Source organism: Ctenocephalides felis, unplaced genomic scaffold (assembly GCF_003426905.1).
Source record: "Ctenocephalides felis isolate EL2017-DRISC unplaced genomic scaffold, ASM342690v1 CF-g0.4_SCAFFOLD_00845, whole genome shotgun sequence".
In the NCBI taxonomy this organism is placed as follows: Eukaryota; Metazoa; Arthropoda; class Insecta; order Siphonaptera; family Pulicidae; genus Ctenocephalides; species Ctenocephalides felis.
Window position 1 is genome coordinate 64,580,669 of NW_020536999.1, and position 9,785 is coordinate 64,590,453.

Sequence of the window (9,785 nt, forward strand, 5' to 3'; positions counted from 1 at the left end):
CTGTTAGAACAAATATTTATTGATGCAGAAATGCAGAGTCAGAAGTATTTTTCACTTGGAAACATATTGCTATCTTATCTTTATATCCAAGTGAAAACTGTTGTCACTACTGCTTGACAACAGACTGTTCAAAACGGAATCGAACCCGGGAGCTCTGATTCAGGTCCAATCGTTCTAGCCACTTACCTACGAGCGACCCCAAACAGTCATACCTGACTGTTTATTTTCATATTTTAGAACATATTAGACGAATTACATACAAAATAGTTGAATTCAGTACAAAATCACCAAAGCTTTCGAAAGTAAGAAACTGCTTTAAATGAACTCCTAAATAACTTACCCCGTTTGTCTGGATGAAGTTTCTTTGTATTTCCGTGTTTGTTAGAAAGTAGTATTTGAACACAAACAAAAGTATTGAGATCACAATGCACTAAGAATTAAAAAGTGCTAAAGCCAAGATCAGAAAAATACTGCATCGTAAGAAAATACTTGAATTACCAAAGAGAAAATCCCGTTGTTCAAAGTTTAAATGGAGGAGTTTCTTGCAGTTTCTTCACGTATACCTATACTGTATATTGAGTTACGCTAACTTGTGCCATTAGATAATTTAAATAAAATTTGAACACTTTGCAGATTTAATTTAATAATTTGCAGAAACTTACCGATATGTGTATATGACCGGCCTAATCAAAAACAATTGAAATTTAGAAACTTTTAAAATTGTGACATTATAGGATGCTCATTAAGACCATGAACCTTATCATTAAACAAAATATAATTAAAATTGTCAAAAAAATTTACCCAGTTAAGTGTATTTTTTCACATCGTACAGTTTTGTGTCAATCACAGAGCAAGTTGCACTGGTAAGATTTCGAATGAAAAATATGAGTTTATTTCACAAAATAGAAAAATGTTATATCTATAACATACTTCTTTGTTAACATAAGCATATATTTTAAGCCCAAAATGGATAAAACTCAAGAAAATTTTACGCATAAAAATGTAAGAAAGTAAGAGTGGTTTTCGGCAAAAGACAAAACTATTTTCGTCTATTGGTTATTGCAACGCTATGTTATACATGTTTCTTGGAACTAAAAACTGTAAAAATAGTTATCTATTTGCTGTCCTGTCTGTCATTTTACACATAAAATGATATAAATGTGCATCACAAAGATACAGTTATTCTTTTTTTTTGATGTTTGTGTATTTTGTTGTTTGCTTCATATCTAAAAAACGGCTGATCGCACAGAAAATAGATAGCATAATAATAGTTTGTAGTTCCAAGAAAATAAGTATAACATAGCTGTGCCATAACAATGCTATGCTATCGTCTATTTTACCACAGAATTGGCTTGTAAGATTTGGGTTGTTCGAAAGTAACTTCGTTAATCATAGACATTTTGAAACGTAATTTTCGTACAATAAACAAACACTTTAATAAATTCTGTATTGGCTGTTTTGATCGAACATCTTTTGTCATATTTCTGGTATTAGCACAATGTCGAGATCATAAATTTTTTGGTCGAAGCGATTTTTGCACTCCTCATTTGAGGTAAAGGTTTTACCGCCTAAAATGTTTTTTAGTGACTGGAACAAATAATGGTCTGATGATGATAGGCCTTGATAATGTGATGAATGTGTAATTGGGTCCCATTCAAGCTGTAAAAGCTTTTGGCGATTGATCAAACTTATATGAGGCCTTGCGTCGTATTGATGCAATACTATACCTTGCTTGCGGGTTAATTGTGACCTTTTTTATTGTTTAGTTTGGTACATGGTTTTGTTTATCTAGCTGATGACATAAAGCATCCAAATTAACAGTTAAATTATCCTGGAAAAGCTGAAAAACGAATAACTCCTTTAAAATTTCGCCGAACATACTGCATCACTTTTTTCTGGCGAATTTCGGCTTTGAAACTGTTTTGAGCAGGTTCTTTGTTTTATAGGCAAATGCATGTATTGTATTCTTTACATTCCATTTGACTTTTCTAATGATTTCAAAACCTGATAATTTTCAAAACTTTTCAAGGGCGAATCGCTGACGTCAGTGCGACGACACAGTTTTCTTTCTGTAAGAACCATACATTGAGCTTCGAGAAAAATTCCAAACCTCTTAAGTGATCATGAGCTGTTAAATTTGATAAATTTAAATTCATTGAGATCTCATATATTGTTTTTTGCTGGTTTATATCAATTAATGTCTTTCTCACGTTTTTATCAGCTTCAACCGTACTTTTTGGAAATGGTGCATCTTGGACATCAAAATACCAGAAATGAAATTTACCAAACCAGTTTTGGCACCGTCGTACTATCAACACGTCATTTCCATACACATCGGTCAATTTCACTTTGACTTGAACCGTATTTTCACTTTTTTTCTATAGCAAAGAGTAAAATATTCTCAATTCTTTCCGTATTCCAAGTGGCACTCCCCAAAAACTACTGCGTGAAATTGATTATAATTTTTTACATACAAACCTTAAAATATAAACTTTCAAATAATATCATAATTATACGCTCAAGTGTGAAGTTGAGTTCAAAAAAATATAGTTAAATCCTCTGCGATGCAAAACGAAAAGACTTTCCGAGCAACCTTATATATTTTTTCCACATTGATTAATTGATTAATTGATTATAATTTTTTACATACAAACCTTAAAATATAAGCTTTCGTTTATATTATAATTATACTCGCAAGTGTGATGTTGGGTTTAAAAAAATATAGTTAAATCCTCTGTGTTAAAAAACAAAGTGACTTTCCAAACAACCTTATATATTATTTCCACATTTCGGAAATTTCACGCAACTTGCTCACTTATAGCTACTTATTTTGTACAGTCATAGTCCTACCCTAAATATTTTTTAAAAATATCAATTTATTAGCAAATGATTAATTAACATAAATTTATACCCATGAAAAATATACTAGCAAATACTCAAAATTCTGCCACCCCTGCATGATGAGTATATTCGCCAATAACAGTTAACTAGTTAACATAAAATTTATTAATAAATTGATAAGTTATAACAATTTACAATCAAGGATAATGCTGTCCACTATAGTATTTTATCACCTACAAAATTAAAGTAATATGTAAAAAAAATGCTTTGCGGCAACCAGCCCCGTCTTTCTGCCAATATTGCCAAAGGAAGTCGAAAGAGGTTAAGCAAACCTTCATTTCTGTGGCTCACTTAATCGTGCCAGGAGATATCTCTCAACTTGCTTATAAAGTAAACAACTCGAGAGGGCGTACGAAAAGACATAGCTCTCTTCAAATGCAGGCAACCCCTTCGGATGTACGTAAGCGCGGGCCGGGCGAAAATTAAGGGTAGCCGTTTCATGTCCAAAATACACAAACTTAAGATTAAGTAATTTAATTCAAAGCGTATGAAACGATTCAGAATATAGCCTTTGTCTTAACTTGGAGAATTCGTGCGGTAGATCCGCTTTGCTGGAAGTCTTTAACTTTATATTTTATATAATCATAATGCTTATGTGGGGCGTATAATTACATCACAAAGAACATTGAAAATGAACTACTTAAAAGATCTATTAATAAATCAGGAAGCCCAAAGGCACTTCAACCAATACATTTGCATATTATCAAATATATATGTTCATGCCATTCATTTCACATTCCTGATTTACGAATGAAAAAGATTAAATTTAGTTCAATTGACGGCTTTGCATTAAATTTATTTATTAAAACCAAAGCTTGTTTTTATGTTGCAATATATCACATTTCATCAAATATCCTAATGGACGCACAAATTATTTTAATATAGAACAGAAAAATCAATTGTTCAATAAATAAGTTCAATAAAAATCAGCGTACAATAGATAAGCCAAAATAAATATTAACTAGTGGTGTGTGGCATCGTGCCTCTGGAACTTCCCGTACCGTAATGCAATAAAGAATAAAGAAGAATAAATGAAAGAAGAATAAAATTAAGTAAAAAAAATATTTTTTAAAAATTAAAAAAAAATTCTTCCTCAAAAGCAATCGTTTCGTTAACACAAGAAGAAATTAAATTATTAATCATTCAAATAAGATGCTTAGTTCTCTCAAAAACTGAATTTTTTCTATATGTACCTTTGCCAAAATCTAACTACCACTTCTCCCCATCATAACGAAAATTGAATATTTTTTGGATCATTCAAATGGCATGCTTTGTTCTCTCAAAACCACGATTTTTATTTTCTGCATTCTTTGCTCCGTATCTTCGAAACGTCTGAACCTGCCTTTGCCAAAAACTTATCAACACATTTCCCTATTAATAGGATTCGAATATTATTTAACCATTCAAACCGGTTGATCCGTGCGCCAGAAAACGTGGACAAAAAATTGTATCCACACACACACACATCCATTTTTTCTAAACTTCTTTTAAGGTATGCCCTTAGAAACCTTCAAAACATGAAGAAATTAAAAAATATTCAATTTCGATTTTTGGCCGATTATTAAAACTTCCCCACGGGAAGTTAATAAACTGAAATAAACATGAATTCGATTATAATATAATATAATATAGCCAAATTGATATATGTTTAATAAATTTGCCAATATAATAAATAATGGAATAAATTTGAAAATAATTATTTTATGGTACAGAATCCTATTTAAATAATTATATACAAAAATGTGCTTACCCATAAGTAAGTGATTAGAGTGACGGGATTTGAATCAAAGGTCCCGGTTCCGAAACCCGCTTCGAGCAGCCTGATATCAAATAGTAGTAACATCGGTTTTCACTTGAAAATATTACCTTGTTCCATTAAAATAACCAGACATTGCTGCATTAATAATAAGTCAGAAAATTAATAAAAAAAAATCACCACATAGACATAAGACAACTGTTTAGGGTTGTCATCTATAAGGACCTAATTTTAAGTAATTCATCACAACAGTTCAGAATCTTTGAGTTCTGATCTCTATTCAAATAAAGAAAAAGATTAAAAAATCGGATTTTTTTTACGTAATTTGCGAAAATAATAATAATACTAATTTATCGATTACTAATTTAACTCGTGATACGAGTTAACAAGACATCAATCGGTAGTGATATCGATTTCCACTTGAAATTCTAGATCTAAAATATTTTTACAAATAAAAATATCCATTTCTTTATAGATGAATTGGCATTTTGGCATTGGTACATGAAATTAATATTAATAATTCAATGACACATTAAATAAAAATTGACAATATGTAAGTTAAGTTCGCAAAGCATAAAAAATCAGTAAATTTTTTCTACCTTTAAATGTAAAAATTTATTTTAATATCTGCACCTTTTCCAAATGGAATTTTGTCAAATTTTAGTAGTACAAATGTAAGGAGTAATTACTTTTTTTTAATTCAAAATCAATTCAATCAGAACTTAGAGCCCTATAAGTTGTTGTGCTGATTTGACTTAATAAGAGTCTGTTCGACATATGACAAACCCCGAACTGTTGACAATCTCTTGTATTATATATTATCATATTATCTCTAAGTATTATATATTATTATGATGCATTATTAAAATTTCTGTAATAGAGCGAATATTTTTATTGGTGCAGCAATGGCGGGGGAGGGGTATTTTCAGTTGGAAATATATTGCTATATATATTTCCACTTGAAAATCGTTGTCAATACTGCTTGACAAGAAGCTGCTCGAAGTGGAATCGAACCCGGGACCTAATTACATTTAGTTCAGTTATAAAATAACTTAATTCATAATCCATAATATAGTATCTATGTATATTCGATGATCTTGTATACTAATGTCTAGCTTGGAACCGTTACGGAAAACAAATAATCAATACTTCGAAATTGAATTTCACCAAACTACATTATCAACGGAGTAGTTTTACTTCTGTTCATGATCTTATATTTTATCAAAAAAGTTTTACGTCTTGTATGAAGTCGCGTACGGTGTTGACGGTAAATGTGTTATAAGAATTTTTACGAATTCTGAAGAAGTACGTGATCCTCGATCACGAAAAAGAAATGTTTAACCTTTTTTCTATCTCAGGAAAAGTTGTGCCCACTTCTCAATCGGCTTCGTTTGTATTTCATAGGTTCCCAATCGAATTGCTCATTATTATTAGTGACAAGCAGTAAAATATAATTTCGAATTTAGTACAAATAGTACATCCGACTTATGAAATTGCTGTTAGGTAGTCTAAGAAGTAAATATAGTCAACCCTCCGATAACGTAGGGCGTTCTTTGGAAATCGACTATCGCATTGTATGATAACTGTCCTGTAAGAAACTCACAACCAGTACAAAATGCAGAACTCGCAGTTATATGGAGACCAATGACATTTATTGGTTTTTATTGAAGTGAAGGGACATATAAAGATATGATAAAACATATTAATCAGTTATTAATTAGTTTTTATTGAATAATTTATATAATGATATGATAAAAAGAAATTAAACAAAAACCGAATTAAAAACCTATTGCCTTCAAAAAAAATTTCCGGTTCTCTTAAAACGTTCTCTTAAATAGTCATGACACAGCTGTTATATAAAGTGTCTTGTATATATGGCATATTGTATAAGATAAAACAATCGATAATGAAATTAAGAAACGGATTCTGTCGCATAACAGAAAAATGTTATAGCAGGGCCATGTTATGAAAAACTTTCTATACTAAATATTGAAAAGACCATGTGGTTGGTGTGCAGTCAGGTGTATTTCTCAGGTTGTCAGATACAAAACCTAACCTTGAAACCGCACAAATGTCAAAAAATTATCTTAGATAGCAGGATGTTTCTGACACTGCTTCATAACATACGAGTGACTTTACAGTTTATGTGTAAAACGCCTGAATGCACAGCAAATACATGACATTTTGACAGTATTCAGTATGATTTAGTAGCATAATGTATAGTAGTTGGAGCATAACATGACATTGCCATAATATTTTTCTGTAATGCGGCAGAATCGGTCCCTAAACTTATAGGCTGTTGAACGAAAACCATGTTATAGAAATGATTAAAGTAATTCAAATTATCAAATATTGAAATGAAAAATTATCAAACGGCTGCCGCAATTACTGCTCTATAGTACAGAAACCTCACTCCCAGAGTACCGCGTTATAGGAGGGTTGACGGTATTATATACATATAGCTCAAATATTATTTTGAGCCTGAAGTCCGAAAAAAAGATTTCCATCAAAAATATGAAACAATAATGTAATGATACCTTTAGAATCGTTTTTAAATTTTCAAAATCGATTTAGAATGTGGACAAAATATTTTGCACTTCTCTGCTAATTCTGCTCAGCCCATCATAGCGCAAAACTAACCAAAGCGATCCCTGATCGAGTTTATCGAATGGCTTTTACATTATTGAAATCGATTCATCCGTTCTTTGGGAAAGCATTGATAAAAGGTCAAAAAATGGCTCACACACACATACTTTTTCCAAATTTGGTCTCAATGTATTCAGAATGACTTAAAACGTCGAGGAAATACAATTCGGATATTTTCGTAAAAAATGAACTTCTGCGGGAACATAAGAAGAAACATAAATAAAAATAAAAACAAATATTTTTTAATAAATTTTTTAATAAAAATTCATAGTTTTAGTAATTGTTTTTAACAACATTTAATAAATGAAATGATAGTATGTATTTAAAAATGAAATTGATTAACCATGTGTGCTTGACAAGTATAATGGCAGAATTTAGTGTATTGACGAGTATATTCGTCATACATTTCAATCAGACGACTGTTGCGATTTTGGAGAAACACAAAACATATCAAATCAAATTTTAAGATGATGGAATATTTTGAGACTATGTCTGTATAATATAAGAAAGTTGAGTGGGATTTTTCCTTAAATAAGTATGCAGTTGCTTATACTTATACCGATTTGTGTAAATCTACTTCAACTATAATTTTGAAATTTAGCTATTTAGAAAAAAATCTGTTTATTTTAAAAGTATAATTTCTGCTTGAAACAATAAAACTTTTACCTTATTTAGCTGCTGAAATGTATTTCCATATAAAATTTGATTTGCACTTGCCAGTTTTAGATGCACTTTTACATAACCTTAATAACGCACACTTTAATAAGTGACACATTTTATTACTTAATATTTTGTTGAATACTCAATAATAACTTTGTTTATGTTTTAACTTTTTGAATTACTAATAATAAAAATAAGACTAGAACACATCGTATTCTAATATTTGAATACATCGTATTCTAATTTTGTCTAGGTAGAACACCATCGACTAGCTAATGATCTAGAATAAATAATAATGGGGCTTAACACGTTGCTTCACTTTAGGAACTGACAGTTTACAAATGTTTATTAGCACTAGCATAACCTTATTAACGCACATTTTAATAAGTATCACATTTTATTACGTTACATTTTGTTAAATACCAAATGTTATCTCAATCTATGGTTAGACTTTTTGAATTACTATTAATAAAAATAAGACAAAATCACTGTTAATAAAAATAATAAAGCTTAACACGTTGCTTCACTTTAGGAACTGACAGTGTACGGATGTTTATTTGCACTAGCATAACCTTAATAACGCACATTCTAATGAGTGCCACATTTTATTACTTGACATTTTGTTGAATACCAAAAATTATATGTGTTTATAGCTTGATTTTTTTAATTACTGATAATAAAAATAAGACAAATTCACTATTAAAAATAATAATAAAGCTTAACGCGACGCTTCACTATAGGAACTGGCAGTGTACGAATTTTTTAGTAACGCCAGCATAACCTTAAAGTCGCACACTTATTTTTATCAAGTGTCACACTATAATGGTGCGTTTCCATTGCACAAATGCGCATGGAAAATCTTGTGTTCGTGTTCTCACGTGCACTTTGCGAACAGATTCGTCGTACGGATTCGTGCAATGGAGACGAGCCATAACATTTTGTAAATACCAAATATTATCTTTTGTTTACGGTTTCTCTTCTTGAATTACTAATCCTTGGCCCTTGGCGTGCATGACATCGTGCCCTAAGGCAAATTGCTGGAACCGTACCGTAATTAAAAATCTTGGTACGGAACCCAAAAAAAATTACATAAAATGAGTACACATTATTAAAATCTCTGTAAAATATCTGATAATTTGATGTACATAAGTCCAATAAACCTTTTTGGACCGCCAAATGACATTTTTTTAAATTATTTTTATTGAGAGTCCATAACCGCTGGAGCTGTCTTCCCCAAAATTTAATCAGTTTTTCATCTTGTCAATACAAGTAAAATGTTTTTTGCATTATTGAAATCGGCGCTCCCTTCTCTTAAAAACTGAGTTACCGTTTGTGGCATTTTTTGTATCTTCGGAACGGCTAGACCTGCCTTCGCCAAAAACTAATCACCACGTCTCCTTATCAATACGAATAGAATGATTTTTGAATTATTCAAATCGGTTGATCGATGTTCCTGAAATCGTCGACGAAAATTTGTATCCGCACACACACACATCCATTTTTTCTAAGGTATGCCAAATATTAAGAAACCTTTGAAAGGTAAGATATATAAAAATTTTCATTTTCGTTTTTTTGCGATTACCATAACTTACCCTACCGGAAGTTAAAAATAAGGTTTAGACGCCATTAAAATAGCTAATGACCAAGACCAAATAATATTAAAGCATATCAGGTCTCTTTACTTTAAAACTTACAGTTAATGAATGTTTATTATAAATAACTTTTCAAATGACAAATGTGAACTGCAAATTATATTGCAAATCTATCGATACCAAAATGATTTCGATTCAGTTTACTAGTATCTCATTTTATTAGTAGAAAA